Source organism: Callorhinus ursinus, unplaced genomic scaffold (assembly GCF_003265705.2).
Source record: "Callorhinus ursinus isolate GAN/ISIS: 27379988/994484 unplaced genomic scaffold, GSC_fseal_2.0 scaffold12, whole genome shotgun sequence".
Classification (NCBI taxonomy): Eukaryota; Metazoa; Chordata; class Mammalia; order Carnivora; family Otariidae; genus Callorhinus; species Callorhinus ursinus.
In genome coordinates, this window is record NW_027397074.1 from 51132846 (window position 1) to 51152539 (window position 19694).

Here is a 19694-nt window from a genome sequence, read left to right on the forward strand (position 1 = left end):
CGGGTGGGAGGGATGGGGTGGCTGGGTGATGGACATTGGGGAGGGTACGTGCTTCTGGTGAGCGCTGTATATTGCATAAGACTGATGAGTTTTATTTATTTTATGTTAATAATAATAAAAAAGAAAGGTTATTTAGAAAATACGACCTAGCAATTCTGCTAGGATTAAAGCATACATTTACCCAAAAACTTGTACATGAATGCTCACAAAAACATTATTCATAATAGCCAAAAGTTGTAAACAACCCAAATGTCCATCAATTGATAAATGGATAAACAAAGCGTGGTATCCCCATTCAACAGAATATTAGTGGGCAACAAAAAGAAGTATCAATACATGCTACAACATGAATGAACCTTAAAAACATTACACTAAGTCAAAGAATCCTGACACAAAGACCACATATGTTATGATTCCATGTATATGAAATGTCCGGAATAGGCAAATCCATTGAGACAGAAAGGAGATTAGTAGTTTCCAGGGACTCCTGGCGGTGGGGGGGGGGGGGTGGGAATGAATGCTGATAGTCACAGGGTTTCTTTTCCAGGTGATGCAAATATTCTAAAATTGATTGTGGTGGTGATTTCACAAATCTATGAATACATTAAAAACCACTGAACTGAACATTTGAAACAATGGATTTGGAGGAATGTGAATTCTATCTCAGTAAAGCTATTTTTTGTAAAGGTTCTATTCAGGAGTTTGGTTTCTTAACATTTGCCGGCTTTAAGTGCATGTCGCCTTTTTTTTTAAAAGATTTTATTTATTTACTTGAGAGAGCACAAGTAGGGGGGGTAGCAGAGGGGAAGGGAGAAGGAGGCTCCCCGCTGAGTAGGGAGCCTGATGCAGGGCTCAAACCCAGGACCCTGGGATCATGACCTGAGCTGAAGGCAGATGCTTAACGACTGAGCCACCCAGGGCCCCCTGCATGTCACCTTAATGTTAACAACAAACAGCATAAATAAGCAGATCCCTAATCAGTCTTCCTCCACTTGGCAGGTATATTTGAGCTGAGTGTCCTGAAGCTGTCACTTAGCATCTCTGGCATTGGAAGGAGAATTTCCCTGGCAGTTTTATTTCCTGCCACCAGAGTACGCACCACACTCAGCTTTCAGGAGGTGACCTGATGGGAGTCACACAAGCACATGCCCCACTCTGGAGCAGAGGCCAGGAAGTTAATAAAGTGCCATGAGGCTCATTGTCCTGCATCATTCTGGACAAGCCACAAGCTAGAATTTGCTCAGCAGGGACACTGAGGTGGTGGGAAATTTCTCAGGATAAGATGCCAAAGAACACATAGAACACTCGCTCTCTCCCTCAGACAATTCTGACTACTTACTGGAAAAGGAATTTTCTAAAATAATTACCTGAAAGGGAGAAGGCTTCAGGCCCGTACTGTCTCCGAAAGAAAACCTAATCTGAATGTTTTATACCGAGTACAGGATGGCCTGAAAGCCCCACTCTGCCAGATCCAACCACCCACCCTGGGCAATTCCAGCCCAATCTGGAGCGCTCCCCCCCCCCCGACACCCTGCACTGCCTCTTGAAAAAGCAAGCTCCTCGTTACTGGAAGTGTCTGGCAAGGGCTGAATGACACCAGGGGGCAGGAATGGTGAAATTAATTTCAGTCATTTAAAAAATCTTTGAACCCTAAAGTTCTGTGGCTCTATGAGAACTGGGAGAGGAAAAGAGCAAAGACTCATGATAGAATATTAAGGAAGCTGAACACACAGCATACCTCTTTCCTGCTCTGGTTCTAAATGAATGGAGAAAGACGAGGGTCAGAAGATGAAAAACCTAAAATATCCCCTTTATTAGTTTTCATGGAGAACAAGGCTCAGAGTGAGAACCAGCAGACAGCGAACTGGGCCCTCCGGTTGGCAGACCTGTTGAGGTAAGACCTAAGGCAGTTTCCTTCCCAGAGAAAAGAGGGGCCCAGTTTATTTCCAAAGAGCTAGTCAAGAAGAAAAAGAGGCCCTGCTGATAAAAGCAGCCAGGAGGATTTAGGATAATATCTCCTCATGGAAATTTGGGGTGGCGGTAGAGGATTCCTAATAATAGCAATAAACATTTATTGGAAGTCACTGAGCTGAAGTATTGTTGGGTTTTGTTGTCATGCTTATTTAACCATCATAATGACTCTATGCCCAGTTTTTTAAAGAATTTTTTTAAAGGAATCTCTACACCCAACGTGGGACTCAAACTCACAAGCCCAAGATCAAGAGTTGCATGCTCTACCGACCGAGCCAGCCAGGTGTCCCCAACTCCACGCCCATTTTAAAGATAAGGAACCAAAGTTGCTGAGAAGGTAAGTCACTTGCTCAACATCCTGGAGGGGGAAGGGAGATGCAAACCCATCCTGGAGGGAAGGGGAGATGTGACACCAGAAGCTGTGCTCTGTCGCTCGGGAAGAAGACAAATAATGGTCAACTTCTTCCCCCTCATGGAGAGGGATATTCTGCAAAAATGAAGAACTGCATTCATCAATTCACAGGCCAAGAAACTGCCCCTTGCCCCTCTCTGGGAAATCAGTCTTCAATCTTCCATTTTCTGCACGATCTTCAGTTCATCTGCTTTAGGGTCACCACAGGTGCACATTAAAATGCTTGTTGCTGGGGCCCTCACTCCATCCAGAGCCAATGACTCAGGAGCCTGGGATGCTGCATTTTCGCTATGATCCCAAATAACTCGGATGCACGATAAAGTTTAGAATCATCCCAGTCTCATTCGAAAGACTACACAGCACACTTAGAATACGTGTTCTGAATTTCAAGGAAATAAAGTCTGAGGCTAACGAGACTAATGTCAGCTCCTCAAAAATGAAGAGAAGAAAAGCAGCAGCAAGAACCTTTGTGCAGGGAAATGTCCCAACTGCACACAGTGTATGAGAAGAAGTGACCGAGTGAAAGCCAGCTAAAGCCCCGCTGCCGTATTTACTCATGCTCAGCAGTTCCAGACTGGACTAGCCCCCGACATTCACAGTCGTCTCGATAGGATGTCTTTGTGTTTCTTCACAGAACTAGCTCAGCAACTCGGCCTCTGTGTGGGTTGGATAATAAGATCCTGCTGAAAAATGTCACTGTTCTCTTATTTTTCCCTCTGAAATTTGTTTTTCTCAGTATGCCAACTTTCTCTCTAGCCAGACAAATTAAGAATTATTTCCTGGTCAAAAATCCAAGTGGTACCCCTGTTTCTGTTATTTAGCAAGGAAAAGAGAAGGCCAGAGGGGGAGAGGGTGCTTAACGGCCCCGCAAATCCAAATTCCTGGAGGGCGGGCAGCTCCAGGGTCTTCTCGCTGGCTCCCTCTCTCCTCCTCTCTGTCTTTGTCTCTCTCTCTTTTTTTCTCTCTCTCTCCAGATGTGACAGACTCCTCACCTTGGACGTATTACTACTAAATAACGCTGTTCTTTACATCCGTTACTCAATCATCACAAACACTGATTTTGCATGTAAACCTGATGCCTTTTGTCCTTTGTGTGTCCGTTTGAGTGATCTTCGTATCTTCAGGCTGAAGGAAATAACGGAGGACAGTACATGATCTACTGGTTGCTAGGTTACCGAGCAATGCCTCCAGACAGAGGACTACCGGTCTACCATTTGAGGAGGGATGTCAGAAATACCCTAAAATAAAATCTGAACCTCCGAAACCAGGAAAAAGACTGAGAGGCGGGGGTGGGGGTGGGGAAGGGGGGCGAGAAAGAGGGATAAGAAACAAAGGGTGGCAAGATTTTCTCAATGCACGTTTCCTGTAATTAACATTCTGGCCTTTCCCAGGTTCGCTTACCATCAGGGACCATGTCCCCACCACCCGCAGGAGCTTGAGCAGGTCACCTCCGCCCATTAATTGAAGGATTTGGGTTTGACTTCTCTTCCGCTCTATTTTCCTGCCCCTAACTAGATTCTATTCTCAGTTGCTTTCCTTCCATCACTTTATTTTTCACAGCATCCAGACATCCTTTACACAATTCCCAAAATGGAGAGAAGGAAGAACGAGGCAGGTGTTAAGAAAGATATCTACTAACTCCCTATTTGTGCTGTGCAAACACAGACCATGGAGGTGGAGAGCCTGTTGCACAGGAACTGGTTTGCTCTCTTTCCATCGGTAATGAGACCCGGGTAAAAGGAGTGGAAAGAAGTGGGCAGAGAGCTTGTAGGACCCCAGGGAGTCAACCGGGATGTAGTGAGCCCAAGGAAAGAACCTGGGGAGAATGCCTATCCCCCTTAGCATTTTAATCAACCACTTGTAGAAGACAGAGATGAAGAGCAATATGTTTTTCTGGAGAAGAACATGCTGTCTTGTCTTAAAGGAACATGCGCTATTAGATGTTCGCTGTTGCTGAAAACCAGGCAGCCTTTCAGTAAGGCAGGGAAGTTAACTTGCTTCCTCGGCCAAGTTCACGTGGCAGAAATGAGCTCACATCTATCTTCACCTGGTGTCCAGGCCAGGGACCAAAAGCTCAAGGTTAAATCCAATCCATATCGAGGTCCCTCTGACATCCTAGGACAGAAATTGACTGAGTCCAATTGTGAAGAAGTAATGGAAGGATATTATTTAGAAGTGAATCTCAGACTCAGCCTTGAAGTGAAAGGAGGCAGTTCCCTTGAGCACAGAAGCTGAGAGGGACAATTTTAGCAATCCAGACAGGGCATCAGCACCAGCAAGGGCATAGTGTGAGCATCAGGGGGGATGAGGACGTGTATTAATAAAATCTCTCTCCCTATAGGTACTGCCCTGGGAGAACAGTAAGGGTGTGAGCCTGATGGACCAACAGGGGTCTGGGAGCCTGGACAGCGCAGTGGACCTCAAGGAAGGAAGCCCAGGCTAGGCCTGAGCCAGCCAACTTCCCATGTGACCCTGGGCAAGTCAATTGGCTTCAGTTTCCTCATCAACAGACTGGAGGCAAGGGGCCCAGCGCCAAAGGTCAATTCTCTTCTCTTCTCTTTCACTGTCAGTACAACACACCAAGAGGAAACATTTCAGGCTTTTGAGCAAAATCACTGATCGTGCTGAAGGGGATGTTTCAGAGAAACGACTCTGTCAGCAGCAGCGAGCCAGAGGAGGCTGGCTGAGGGGATGAAGGATGCCTGTAGCCCACCACCGCCTCCTGTCACCGGGGGCCAGCCTGCAGTCTCCAGCCCCGGCACCACTGGCCTCAGGCATCTCTCGTCTCCAAGGTAACGAGCTAATACAAGAACCTAAGATCTGAAAAGCCAGTAAGTCTTAAGTGCTATGACAAAAATATATGCCTTTCCTCGCATGCATAACTTGAAGGAGAGGAAACAGGGCCACACTTTTGGTGGGTGATTCTGTCATGTTTAACAAAAGCCTTAAAAATGTTCAAAATCAAATTCTACGGGTTTGTCCTACAGAAACATCGGAGATGCAGACATCTTACAAAGGATGTCTAGTGCAGTACTGGTTACAATGGAGAAAAACACTAAGAGCAAAGCCAAGTATCCCAGTTAATTATTTATTGTGTGTTATCTCAAAACCCAGCTTTCTTGGCCCCACTCTGGGATACTAGAGCTGGACCCAAGCATTTCCCCTTTGCCATCCGGGAGAATGTTAAGCTTCTCCAGTAGAGGGCACTGAAACGATCGTGCCTGGTCAGAGAAAGGCAGTTCTCTTTCCACCCTCCATTATTATTTAATGTGGAAGCCCTCAGGCCTCCTGCCCTACTTCCCCTTTCAGCGGCCACTTCTAAGTAGCTCCCCCAGCAACAGACTCACTTCTGTGGTCCAACACAGGCCTGCGTCCTTCACCATGGTGGTGATGTCCCTGTGGCTGCCAGGCTCTCTCTGAAGAGCCTTGGGAAGAGGGGCAGTTCCCTCTCTTGGTCTGTAGTTCTCCAACTGTCCATTCCTCGGACCAGAGGCCACAGCTGATTTGCTGCAACTGCTTCTTCTAGACTCATTAGAGGCCTCTTTTACCTCTTTCCTGGCAGTTAACCAGCTCCTACTAGTTACCAATTTTTAAAATAAAATTTTCCTGTTCAAATAATGGTATGGTTTCTATATCCTGACTGGACCCTGACTGATATCCAACGTCTCCCAAAGGTTCCCTAATAGGAAGGAAAACTTAAGTAAATATGGTTAGGCAGACCGATGATATATACTACAGCCACTGAAGTGCTGGTATAAAAGAATGTTTAATAATACACGAACACGTCACATTATATTGTGTAGTGAAAAATGTAGGTTGCAAAATACTATTGCAGTATGAGTGCAAATTGATGGAATATAACATGTGCGTGTACACCAAAAAAATACCGGAGCCCGTGTAGATAACTACATGAACAATGCTCTTCACTCGCAGCAGGTGCAAAAGAGGAAAGAAAGCAGGAAAAATACCAGTTACTGTGGGTATTTGCCCAACCCAGCTAATGAAGATTATCTATGTTTCTGGGGGAAAGAGCAACCTCACTGGTTTTGACAGAGGAACCAACACAAGCAGGAGTGAACACATGCAACAGTCCTTCCCCTGCAGTCCTGTTTGGTCATCCATTTGAGAGAGACTCGATCCCCAGCCCCTCTCCACTGCCATCAGTGTTAAGCTACCCCCCAATCCAATGTCATGTGCAGATGTTTAAACCTAGCTTACAATGTTGCTGGCAAGGTCCAGCCTGTGGCCTCAGAAACCCACAACGTGCTGGAGAAAAGAAGTGCTTCTTTCTTTCCACTTCCAGGAAAGGAGCCCATGCTTGCAAAACACACACTTTTAGAGGGCCATTTGGAGGGCCCTGGCAGGGTTCACCAAGGATGCTGTGACAGCTGGGGAAATGTTGACTCCATGGCTGATTCCAGGCAAAGCCAGTGCAAACAACAGACTAGAGAGAGAACAAGATGTACACCTCTGTAGGACAGAGCTGTGTAACAAAGCGGGATGGAGACACCAAGGAGGGAGGAGAGAAAAAGCTTGCGGGCTGGCTTCAAACGGACAGTGTGGTGTCACATGGCACCCTGAACATAACCTGCTGTGGTGTGACCCACCTACACACTGGCCGCAGAAGGACCTGATTCAAAGCGTGGCTTCTCCACTAACAGCTTTGTCACCTGGGTACTTGGCACAGCACATGGCACATAGCAAGTGCTCAGTGAAATTTGCTAAATGAATAACGCAGGCACAGGACAACATCTCTGGGCCTCCGTCACTGCCACATAAAGAGAGTCACCTCAACTAAATGGTACTGGTGTGGGGATTAAATTAGTGCTAATAAAGCCTCTGTCTTGCACACAGTATGGACACAACACGTCATTCATAAAGAAGGGGCAGCTTCGGTACTAGGCACCGAAAATATGGAAAATTTGCCCGACAAAGAAGGGGGAAGAGAATCTGAAGCAAGGGAGACACAGATCAGGCCATTGTGTTCATCTGCCTTGGGACATCACAATGCAGAGATTCTTTCTCTTTTCTGTTTTTCCCCATGATCATGGAGGTTTTGGCAGTCTGGTGAAGCCTATGGAATCTCTTCTCTGAATAATGTCTTTAACTGCATAAATAAAAGGCATACGCTTGCAAAAAAAAAAAAAAACCCAATAGTTATGCACATACTTTTAAAATTGTATCATAGTAACATACATGCTGTTTTATCAATGCAGTTATCAGCAGCTTTCTGAAGAAAGAGCCAGAGACTACATACTTTAAGCACTGTGGGTCAGAAGGTCTGCAATAACGATACATAAATAAATGGGCATGGCTGTGTTCCAATAAATTTTATTTACAAAATCAGGTGGCAGCCCGGATTCAGCCCACAGGCTAGTTTGTTGACCCCTGTATTAATGCATGAAATAACAAGATATATTATGAGGTCTAATAGCTACTATAATTTCTAGTTAAGTGTAATGATGATAAATGACATGTTGAGGTAGCTGTACTAAAAGTAATAAATGGAAATATCTATGACTTCTTCTGGTAACATGGGCACAGATGCCGCTTATACTACGTGGCTTCTTGCTACACTCAAGATTGAAGTAATGCAAAATTTCACATTCTCGCAGACTTGTAACTTTCCTCCTAAATAAGTTCATGGACCCCAGGTGAAAATGGTGGTTTTCCGTGGCACAGAGAAGAAAATCCAAATACCTACTATGCTTTACGAGACTCAGCTTGATGTGGCCGCAGGCAACCTTCCTGATCATATCCGATCCATTTCCCACCCCTCAGCTCACTCTCCTATTCTCTTTTGTTCCTATCACGCCAAGTTCTTTGTGCTTCCAGGCTTTCGTCCTGGCTCTTCCTTTCCCTGAAATGCTGTGCTCTGCCTCCTTGTTATCAAGTTTTGGCTCAAATGTCTCACTGGAGAGACATTCCTAACGCCTCATGGCAATCTTGGCCAAGGCTCACAGGTGGACATCCGGGGCCTCACAGAGCGATACGGACTGTCCTAGAGCTGGCACGACCCAATTGTGAAGACCCAGAACCCAAACATTAACCTTGGGTAGCACAAATCCTTACAGGAGAATTATTGCTTAGAGAGGAGGTATAAGTTTTCTTCTCGGGGGTCACAATGTTAGAAAAATAAGGGCCCTAAGCTCCCGCTGCTGGAAACCATGTCCACACTCTTACAGCTTTACTTCATTTTTATCTGGTTATTTGTTAACTTGAACCACGCCAAGTCATGCTTCTGACCCATTCTTGAGCCTGTGTCCTAGGGCTGGCCTAGCAGGCTGAACCTCAATAGCAACACCTACCGCACTCTATTCCCAGAGCTTTATCACAAGACGTCACTCACTTCCTTCATACCATTTACTCCAACCTGAAAACAAATGCCTTGCTCGGTCTTTACAAACTTCCTGTCTGTGTCCACACACACACGAGAACATACGCAAGAGAAGAGTGGACATCTTCACGTTTTGTCATCCTCAGTGCCTAAAACAGTGCCTGGTGGGTGAGATGTGTTCAAGAAATACTTTTAAAATGAATGGAATGGGTATATTCATCATAAAAGGGACTAAGAGCCAGAGTATATCCGTAAACTAGAGCTTACTGGCCACTTATGTCTTCAAAGACAGAAATACTGCCCCTTTCTTCCTCCCACAATGCAAATAAATCTTAAACCATCTTTCCTTCTTTATTCTACAACCTTCTATCAACAAGTGTGTATTTATTTCATGCTTACTATGAGGCACACGTATCATTATGCATTTTTTTAAAGACTTATTTCTTTGAGAGACAGCGAAAGAGAGAGAGCATGCAGGGGAGAGGAGCAGAAGGATATGGAGAGAAAAACTCAAGCAGACTCTATGCTGAGCGCAGAGCCTAACATAGGGCTCACGATCTCAGGACCCTGAGATCATGACCTGAGCTGAAACTAACAGAAGGACGTTTAACCGACTGCGCCACCGAGGTGCCAAAAGAGAGAACTGAGGGGCGCCTGAGTGGCGCAGTCAGTTAAGGGTCTGACTCTTGGTTTCGATTCAGGTCATAATCTCAGGGTCGTGAGATCAAGCCCCACACAGGGGAACATGCTCTGTCTCTCTCTCTCTCTCTCTCTCTGCCCCTGTGCCTCGTGTTCTCTCTCTCTCTCAAATAATCTTTATTTTTTTAAAAAAGAGAGAAATGAAATATATTTGCTCATGTTCCAATATCAATCCACGTGTTCAGAACGGTGTTGAATGGAAATGAGCTTTATTCCCCCACACCGTTCACCTAAGCTGCAGCCTCAGGCTGTCCTGGCCCAGGAGCGAAGTCACAAACAGCCCCCGAGCTCTGCAACAACTGAGCTCTGCAACTCACAAGACTGTCCAGAACCACTCTCAGGAGTTTACCTGCTCCTGCCCCAAGGAAAGGGACCTGTTATGAGAAGAAGTGGGAGGGATTCCCTAGGAAAGCAGGCTGCGGACTCAGCGTGGGAGGGCAAGTGCCCAGCAGTGTGGACCAAAGAAAGGATGGACTTCGGTCTGAACCCACGTGAGTTGCCTTCATGCCGTACTCTCCTCTCCCTCCTTGCACCGGGAGTGAAATCAGAGTTTAAATAGAGTCTTCTGGGGAGTTAGTCGGGATAATAGATGTAAGAGGAGGTAAGTAAACAGTCAAACCTTTAAATAGTATTAAAAACTCATCTGCATTTTGGCTTTTCTCTGCCTTTTTCCCTGGAGCACCCCCACTGCACTCAGACATCCAGGCCTTGTCTCCAGAAGCTGTCTGTCTTGCCAGGGTGGGTGGGGGGACTCACTCGACCTTCGTCGAAAGCACCAGTGACATCGTCAGCAACAACAAGACTGTGCCAATTCAACTAGGAAGGGTGTTTGCCTTAAGAGTTGATCCAAAAACAACTGCTAAAGAAAGCATTTCTTTTATAGACTTATTGTCTGTCATATATGTGTCTAATGCAGATGAATTAACTAATTGGTATGAAGGGACAACTACTTGAATTAAATGCCTTTTTTCACATAAAGACTCTACAATGAGGTTTTGTGTTTTTCACTATAAAAAGATCCTATGAAACAAGATGACATACATCAGAGAAAGATGGGCTGATTTAAAAAGCCATTTAAGGGGTGCCTGGGTGGCTCAGTCGGTTAAACGTCTGCCTTCGGCTCAGGTCATGATCCCAGGGTCCTGGGGTCCAGCCCCGCATAGAGCCTGCATCAGGCTCCGTGCTCAGCAGGGAGCCTGCTTCTCCCTCTCCTTCTGCCTGTCTGCCTACTTGATCTCTCTCTCTCTCTGTCAAATAAATAAATAAAATCTTTTTTGAAAAAGCCATTTAAAACATGGCTTTTAGCAAAAGGTAAAGCTTTAAATAAAAATGAGTTAAAATCCAGGCTGTACAATTAGTCATAACCAATCATATTCAATGTTACTTAATCTCTCTGATACTTAATTTTGTTAATCTTAAAAAAAAAAACAGGAAATACACTGGTAAATATATCTCAGTGGTTTTGAAGTATTTGTAGAAATTAATTAAGCTCAACAGAATGACTTATAAGCAAAGGATCAATAAATAATAAATAGCTATAAACAATGGAAGTGCTCAAAAACAGATATAATTTATGATGGATACAAAATTATGAGGTGCCTAGGCATACATTTTACTAAATGTAATTAAAGGAAAAAGTTACAAGACTTTAATTGAAAAATGTGGAAGAACATTCTAATAAATGCAGATATATTATATTCATGGATAAGATAGATAAACAAACTAAAGAAAACAATTTTCCCCCAAAGTTAATCCATAAATTAGTTCAATGTTAATTAAAATCCTAACAGGATTTCACAAGCTGATGCTAAAATACATATAAATGGCAGAGTACGGACTAGGCAGGATGATTTTGATGAAGAAAAAGAAGACAGGTCCATCCTATTAGGTATCCAGTTTTGTTACCGACTTGGGTAAATGTCCGAAGCTGTATGATAAGGAACAAAATGAAGAGCCACACAGATGCCTATATTTGGGAAAACTTGACTCCTGGCAGAGGTGGGAAGATGGGCCATGAACTGTCAATAAATGGTGCTAGGACAAAAAAGATAAAATTAGATCCCTACCTAATACACACATACATACACACACACACACACACACACACACACACACACACATTTTCAAACTGGATTAATGACCTATATAAAAATCGAGACCTTCTAGCTTTTGAAAGAAAGCACAAGAGACTATGTTTCTGACAGATGGCTAGAGAAAGTGCATTTAAACAAGACATGGGAAACCCAAGCAATAAGGGAAAAAAATGATCAATGTGATCATATCAAAATGATTTTTTAACTTCTTTTTGATGATAGACACCACTGAAAAGTTAACAAACAGCTATGGACTGAGTGGAGATATATAAATAAGAACTTGTGTCCATATCCTATGAAGAACTCCTATCCATCAATGAGAGTACAACACTCCCCTCCCACTGCTGGACAGAGACTGGACAGGCAGTTTGTAAAAGGTAAAGTCCGAAGAGAGAGTAACATAAGAAATATGTTCAGCTTTCAGCACTTAGTGAAACATTAATTAAAACCACAAGAAGCCGCGTGGCACCCCATCCACATGGCTAACATTAGGCAAGACCGTGACAGCAAGCACTGGTTAGGAAAAAGAGAGTAGGAACTCTACATTATGGGTGGCAGTAGGATGGTTGAAAGCAGTTGGGTAATTCCTGAGAAGGGTGAAGATGGGCCTCTAACCCAATGGCTTTCTACATTGTCTTCTGGGAAACTTTGAAATGAGGTCGCCTGAATACATGTACAAGGATATTCATTACCGTACTATTTGTGATACCGACACTGGGGAAACAACGGCTTCCCAACTGGGTTTTACTCATGCCGTGGGATATTATACATAATTCCTCTCAAAAATACAACTTTGGTTGAAAACCTTAAATTGCAAAATGTTGCCCACAGTATGATAGCAAAAACTCAAATTTAAAATGCTAAACAATTCTCTATATTATTCATGAAAACATAAATATGTAGAAAACCTATAAAAAATGCATGAGATAAATATACATCAATTTCAGGCAAGTATTTACCTCTGGGGAGGGAGGAATAGCAAGAGGAACAGGAAAAATGACAGAGCAGGGCTTTAGCCAGACCAGCATTTTTTTTTTTAAAGATAATCTGAAGCAACAGTCAAGCTATTAATATCTATTAACATCTAGATGGTTGGGTGTATGGATGTCAGTTACATAATTTCCGGTGCTTTTTTGGTGTGTCTGAAATACTGCATGGTTATAAAGTTTTTAAATTACCATTTAAATGAATTCTGCTAAACAACAGTATCACTAGAGCAAAACTCATCTGTCTGAATCAAAAGTAGTGGCTGCATTTCTCACATCTATGCGTTACTTTGTAATGAGGGGATAATTAAGGATAAACATATATTTAAAAACAATGTGCTGACTATAAATTAGCCTTGCACAATCCTGCTCTTCTTTTCCCTGCCAACAGTTACATTCTTAAAACAATCAAAATGCAGTCTTTTAAAAAAGTGCCTATTAGTCAAGCCAGTGGTTTTCAAATAATGAAATCCTTTTGTTCTAGAAAGGGAGAAAAAACAAATCCCTCAGATGATGCCTCAGAAGCAACAACAGACAAAGAGGTATTGTGTTAATATTAACATGTTTTATGAGCTTAGATTTGTAAATGTATATTTTATGAAGATAATCAATAGGAATAAGGAGGATTTTTTATTAACATAAAATTCAGTATCTGGTGTTGTGGATGATTATTACAATAATATAACAAGCTCCCACATTCAATTTACTTTGTGTTTTGCTATCTTATTCGATATGGAGAAAATCTGGATATATTCACACAGTGTACTAGTTTTTGACTGTTGCATAACAAATTACCACAAATTTAGGAGCTTAAAACAACACAAATGTATGATGTCACAGTTTCTATGGGTCAGGAATCGAGCACGTTTTAGCTGGGTCCTTTACTTGGGGTCTTACTGGGCTGAAATCGAGGTGTTGGCTGGTTGAATCCTAATTTGCAACTCAGAGGCCTCTTCCAAGTTCATTCCAGTTGGTGATGAATTTGTTTCCTTGGAGTGGTATGACTAAGATCCCTCTTCCCCCCATTTTTTAGCTAGCTGTTGACCAAGGGACCATGCTCAACAGTTAGAGTTAGCTCTCTTATCCTTACCCTGGAGCATTCTCCACAACATGACAACCTGTTCCTTTTCAAGGCCAACAGGAGAGCATCTTTGTAATGCTTTACTTTCTTTTAAAGGGTCCATCTGATTAGGCCAGGCCCACCACAATAATCGTCGTTTTGATTAAGCCAAAGTCAAATGATTAAGGACTTTAATTGCATCTGCAAATCCCTTGGACCATACAGTGTAATAGAATCACAGAAGTGACATCCCATCGTATTCCTAGGTCCAGACTGCACTCAAAAGAGACAGAGTTACAGAGTTATATTGGGTATGCCACACTAAGTGGTGGGTATCTTGGGTGCCACCTCAGATCCTGCCAACCACACACACGTATGTACCTGTCAGTGGTAACTGTTTCTGAGAGCCTACCTTGAAATCTCAGGAGTCTCTCCAGATGCTTGGAAAAGATACAATGGGACACTTTTTCTTTCAAGTCTATATACCTAACATCTAATCTCAACTCTCATTCATTCCTGATAAATATTCAAAGTCAGACAAAAAATATTCAAAACTCACAGAAAGGCATGGAATAAAATTGGATTTTCACCTGTTACTGGACACCGGCCATGCTCCTAAGCCAATATATCTGAACTACCCTGATCTTCTGTGAGCCAGCCCTACACTTGCTTAATGAATTTGCATGAATGGATGGATTCATGCCTGATTCAAAGTAAAACAGCACAATCTCCCCAAAGACACATTTATAAGAAGTGTAAATATATGCACAGGGATGGAGGAAATGAAATGCTTCCTATGGAGGTCTGTTTAAAGTCAACTTAACCTGGCACCTTAAGTTAACAATGATGAAGCTATTATTACATTTTATGTTGATTCTTTCACTCATGCTTAAATAGCTCAAAATAAATCAAATACATCTGCAATTCCTAAACCACCTCTGAAAACCCCTGAAATGGAAGATCTTGGTTTCAGTGCCAAAATTGATACTCAGGGGGCACCTAGCTGGCTCAGTCGTTAAGCGTCTGCCTTTGGCTCAGGTCATGATCCCAGAGTCCTGGAATTGAGCCCCGCATCGGGCTCCCTGCTCGGCGGGAAGCCTGCTTCTCCCTCTCCCACTCCCCCTGCTTGTGTTCCCTCTCTCGCTGTGTCTCTGTCAAATAAATAAAGAAAATCTTTAGAAAAAAAAACAAAACAAAAAAACAAAATTGATACTCAGAACCTGTGTAACCTAAAGCCCCAAAGCCCCAAAGCCCCTAAGACTTCTGTGTGCTTCAGTGAAATCACCCATTGAAGTGGCTACTGCCTAGAGGGTCCTTAATAAATGGACTGCATAAGCAGGATAACCCAGTTTCTTTAACTCATGGTTAAACTTTTATTTTGTAAGGAAAGAGTGAAATAATTACAGAAAGACTCAGTTTAAAGCATGGACACGTTAGCAGCGTTTTAAAAATAAAAAGGCAGGGAAAGGAAGAGGGAAAAAGGCAATTAAAAAGTCCAAACAAAAAGAACTGATTTTAAAATTGAGTTGAGTATTTCAACCATGAAGGAAGTTTGACAAATAAATAGAAAATATGACACTGAGGGATGACCATGGACTGGGCGCCTGGCATATTGTCTTGCCAGCATTAGCATTTTAATTGTCATTGCAGAATGAAATGGACAGAGTATATTCACTAACAACACGTTAAGATGTCCACTATGTATTAGGTTAAAACGCAAGTTATGAAAGAATGTGTAAGCTATGATCTCATTTTACAAAAACAAATATGCACCCAAACTCAAATTATGTTTGAAGTATGTATACTAAAATGTTAGTTTTCACTGTGTAACAGGATTGTGATCATTGAAACAATTTTTACTCTTCTTCTGTCTCAAAAGTGCTTACTCTAAGTAAATTTTTTAAATTCGATACTTCCTATCAGTTTGCTGAGAAGCAGCAAATAATGGGAAAAGGACTATTTTATGTAAGTTGTATTAAATTAGTAAAGTGGCATCTTGTTATTTTTTTATATCTAAAAATCTAAACCTAACTAACAGGGCATGCGAGTCTGAAGTTGCAAGAGAGAGAGCATTTGAACACAGAGGAAGAGAAAGAAAAGTAGATGAACAGAGACCAGAAAGAGACATTTTTTTTAAAGATGGCTAATAGGGGCACCTAGGTGGCTCAGTCAGTTAAGCATCTGCCTTCGGCTCAGGTAATGATCCTGGGGTCCTGGGATTGAGTCCTGCAGTGGGCTCCCTGCTCAGCTGGGAGTCTGCTTCTCCCTTTCCCTTTCCCTCTGCTCCTCCCTCAAGCTCACGTGCTCGCTCTCTCTCACTTGCTTTCTCTCAAGTAAATAAATAAAATCTTTAAAAAAAAAATAAAATAAAAGATGGCTAATAACATAAAGATGTTACTATGGAAAGACGGAGTCAAAGAAAAATGAAGTCACAGACAGAAAGAAAGGAAAAAATCGGCGGGAAGAAAGAAACAGGGTCACAGGAAAAAAACAAACATTAGAGAGCAGAGAAAGAATGGCAAAAGAGAAGAAATACATTTTAAACAATCATAATGCAAGAGGAAGCTATCCCTTCCTATTCATCTCTTAATGAAATGGAAAATCTTAAATAAGATCACAAAATGAATCATTTTTAAAGTTATTTTTTGGTCTTTGTTACTCCTCTCATAGGAGTGAGAAATGAAGCGTATGCTTGATAGCCAAGATGAACTTGACCTACACCAGTCTCAGAGACTGGATAGGACTGCAACTAATTCACCAGGTGTCTTTCAGATCTTTCTTTTTAGCTACAGCACCAAGTTCAAGAGTTTCTTTGAAAAATGAAGAGTAGGGCGCCTGGGTGGCTCAGTTGGTTAAGTGTTTGCCTTCAGCTCAGGTCATGATCCCAGGGTCCTGGGATCGAGTCCCACATCAGGCTCCCCCTGCTCTGTGGAGAGTCTGGTTCTCCTTCTGCCTCTGCCTGCCACTCCCCCTGCTTGTGCTCTCCCTCTCTCTCTCTCTGTCAAATAAATAAATAAAATCTTAAAAAAAAAAAAAGAAAGAAAGAAAGAAAGAAAAATGAAGAGTAGTTAGTTACCAATTTACAAGTGCAGCTGATGTAACAAAGGGCTCTCTTTTATTTTTTAACTTTAAACTTTAGCTATGGTAAAGGAAGTGAACCAATATCCCCCAAAACTGTACTCAAAAGAAGGTGTAAATATCAAAGTGCCTAATGGATTCCCTCTAAATTCCTGTGAACACTTCCTCAGTTTACACAGTCACGGTTCCCCCTGCTCCCCACCCTCAAGAAAGAGAAGCAATAGATCTTTCCTCCTCCTGTCATCAATGTGAAAATCGTCTCATTGCTGCTCTATGTTTTACTAATGTAAAATTTCTTCTACTTTTCTTACTTTATGTTTTCTTCTTCCTCTTAGCTGAAGGAGTTGAAATCTAGCAAAAGTGAAAAGGTACAGAGTTTGATGTTTGAATAACTTCTGGAAAGTAGTAAACCTATCTGAATGCTCTTTCCTGAAAGAGAAAGGTAAAAAGATGTTGCATACAAGTGGCTTAATTATAAAGCCCCAAATTTCTTTGCCACTCTTCCCACAGAGAGGAAGATCCCCTGCCCTCTCCCCTGGAATCCGGGCAGGCTTGTGACAGCTTCAAGCAGTCGAGTAGAACAGAAGATTCCGGAGCACTTTTTTTTTTTTTTAAAGATTTTATTTATTTATTTGACAGAGAGAGACACAGCGAGAGAGGGAACACAAGCAGGAGGAGTGGGAGAGGGAGAAGCAGGCTTCCCGCCGAGCAGGGAGCCCGATGCGGGGCTCGATGCGGGGCTCGATCCCAGGACCCTGAGATCATGACCTGAGCCGAAGGCAGACGCTTAACGACTGAGCCACCCAGGCGCCCCTTCCGGAGCACTTCTAAGGCTCAATCACAAAAAACCATGAAGCTTCTGCTTGGCTCTCTTGAAACACTGGCTCTTAGAAAGTGCCCTCTCAGGGAGCTTCCCGGAACACTGCCGCATGCTTTGAGGAAGCCCAAGCCACATGCAAAGGCCACATGTAGGCACTCCCGTTAACAGTCCCGTTTACAGTCCCAGCTGAGCTGAGCCTTTGAGTCATCCCAGTCCAGAGGCCAGACATACCAGTGATGAAGCTTCCAAATGATTCCATCCGCCAGAAATCTGTGTCTTTCCAAATGAGACTCTAGACATCATCATGCAATGGCAAGGCATCATCCTTGCTTTGCCACGTCCAAATCCCTGACCCAGAGCATCTGTGAGTATAACTAATCATTTCCACTGATAATGGGGTTTTGTTTTATGTTTCTAAGTTTGGGGTGTTTTTTGATGCAACAGTAGATAACTGGAGCAATGAAGAGTAAAAAGAAATAATCACACAGCAATTAGTACCGTAAATTAACTGTGATCACAGTGGAAAGAGTGGGCAACCTAGAACCCCCATGTCACCCACTGTCACAGCCTGAAAACAGCTGCAAGCAGGTGGAGGTTAAGATCTCTTTCCTCTGCTCTCTCCCTCGTCTGTCTACCTAACTTTCTATCTTTCTTTTTTTATTTCTCTTTTTTCTTTTGATCTTTGTTCACACCTACCCCTTAAGTCTGCCCTTGGGTCACTGATTTACTGTTGTAGAGGGTATTCATTTTTCATGAAACAAATATTTATTGAGCATTCTTCTAGATATTAGGATAACAAAGGTGAGGAAATCTAACTCTGCCCTTGACCTTGTAATAAAATGTTTTTCAAACTATGGATCACAACCATTAATAATTACAAAGTCATCCTGATGGGTCCTAGCAAACACTTTAAAAATAAAAATACAGAAAATAACAGACTAAAACTAACACCAAAAAAGGATTTCCAAGTAGTATAGTGAGTTATAGTTTCATGAATCCTTTATCCTGACACAAACACACAATGTCTGTATTGTGTTTCCATCCTAAAACTTTGAGAACCATAGTCTAACAGCTAGACAAAAATAAATCTCATTTCTGCAGTATAAAACACATGAATGAGATTGTGTTTAGGAAATGTGCAATTAAGTTGCTGAGTCACAGAATCATTCTCCTCTACTGATAACGGGTTTTGTTTTTTACTGTTGGTAGCTTTGTTTAGAAGGAGTGTTCTTGTGTTTCTAGGGCCATTTTTGGTAAACAAGTGCCTGCCTTCAGAGTGTGTCACTCATTCTGTATCTAAGCATTTCACAGTTAAAGGTTTGAGTACTTGAGTCAATCTATTCATTGGTTTAATAGCTGAATTAGAGGACATGGAATTATCATGACCTCTGGCATTTATCTTTGCCTGCAATTCTAGAAGCAGTCATATCTTACCAAACCCAAGCTAGGGAGCCTAAGCAAAAAAAAAAAAAAAAAAAAAAGTTAGCTGCCTGTGTAATCAACATGATAGCCTCTAACCAACAGTCAGTGGTAAACATTAAATAACATGTCATAAAACCACTGACATCTGAGTAATACTGATGGCAGTGAGTACCTCCTCTCTCCTGCACTCTCTCATTTATGTGACTCAACTTAGACTGGCTTTTTTTTTCCCCCATCATCCTGAAATAAGTATATATTCTTCCAAGTCTTCCCAAGAGGAAAAGCACCAAATGATTCAAAATGATAGCTCCCATCCAATTCCCGAACTCTAATTAGGAAATTCTAAAACCACCCCAAGAAATGTTTTTACAGAAAACTTCAAAAAGACTACTGCAAATTTAGTTTGAGTCACTGAGAGCAAAACAGCAGGATAGCAGCGAGATGACATTCCCAGAAAAGGCAGTGGCTGGTGGAAGCCCAATACCAGGGCTGGAGAGCTTGTGAGCAAAATGCAGGACAATCCGAGGCATGTATGCACGTGTGTGGGTGGGGATGGGGTGGGGCGGGGGGGTGTTTCAGTTTTCACAAGTTGGGCTTGATGGATTGAGAAAGGGCTGAGGGAAGCAAAAGTAGTACCTATCATTCCTATCCCAAACAACATCACAGGAATCAAATACCCAGATGCACCATACGGCTATCACACTTGCTCAGCCTTTTGTCTTCATTCTACTGAATTGGGAAAAATCTAATAGGTCTAATAAAATCTAAATGTTAATAATATTAATAATCTTTTGGTTCCTGACTTGAAGAAACTCA

The 19694-nt window shown here is 42.4% G+C and overlaps 1 protein-coding gene across 4 annotated transcripts in view; it reads right to left on the reverse strand.

The window, feature by feature from the left end:
- The window catches only part of ELMO1 (engulfment and cell motility 1), a 525187-nt gene that overhangs the window by 370015 nt on the left and 135478 nt on the right, over positions 1 to 19694 (reverse strand). The window lies entirely within an intron of this gene.